We start from the raw sequence: 737 nt of genomic DNA on the forward strand, positions 1-737 counted from the left end.
AATTTCAAAGATTTGAATAATTTAATCTCAAATTATATCTTAATGTCTTATCTACTATTTTAGATAAATGTGCTAAACAAGTATTATTATTGGCGTATATTACTCTTCATAAACGACTTATTTATTAAAACTTTGACTTAAGTAGTGTAATGAAATCTACTCTTGGCTAGGCTGACTGAATTCTTTTTAGTAAGCAATTTAGTTTAGAAACATATGAGGCAAAGAGAAACAATAGCCCCATTTTACAATAGAATTAAAATGGAAGAAGAATTTTAAAATGTTCTATATCAACTGAGATAAAATCAGTATTATACAGAGGGAAATATACAGTGCAATAACATTCTAAATCCAATTTTCCAAGGAACATTATAAAAACCATTCCATTCTTCTACAGTGAAAAATACACTGTATTTACAATTATTTAGATAACATATGTTATTATCATAACATTATCCAGTAACAATTTTTATTAATTAATAATAATCCTATTTAAGTGTATTTCACGAATTTTTAACTATTCAATTATAGTTTGCCCTAGTATATAAACTATTCTGTCCTTAAAAGAAAAAAAAAGTTACATACAAATCGTTCCTGAAACATGTTTTCTTGCATTGCTAACCCAAGAAACTGGCTATATTTTGTGCCTAACGGCTCCCAAAACTTTCGTAGGACATATATTATTTACTTTTCTTAAGGAAACATATATTATTTATTATTAGGACATATATTATTTAATC

This window comes from Halyomorpha halys, unplaced genomic scaffold, assembly GCF_000696795.3.
Source record: "Halyomorpha halys isolate HHAL.00 unplaced genomic scaffold, Hhal_1.1 Scaffold77.1, whole genome shotgun sequence".
In the NCBI taxonomy this organism is placed as follows: domain Eukaryota; kingdom Metazoa; phylum Arthropoda; class Insecta; order Hemiptera; family Pentatomidae; genus Halyomorpha; species Halyomorpha halys.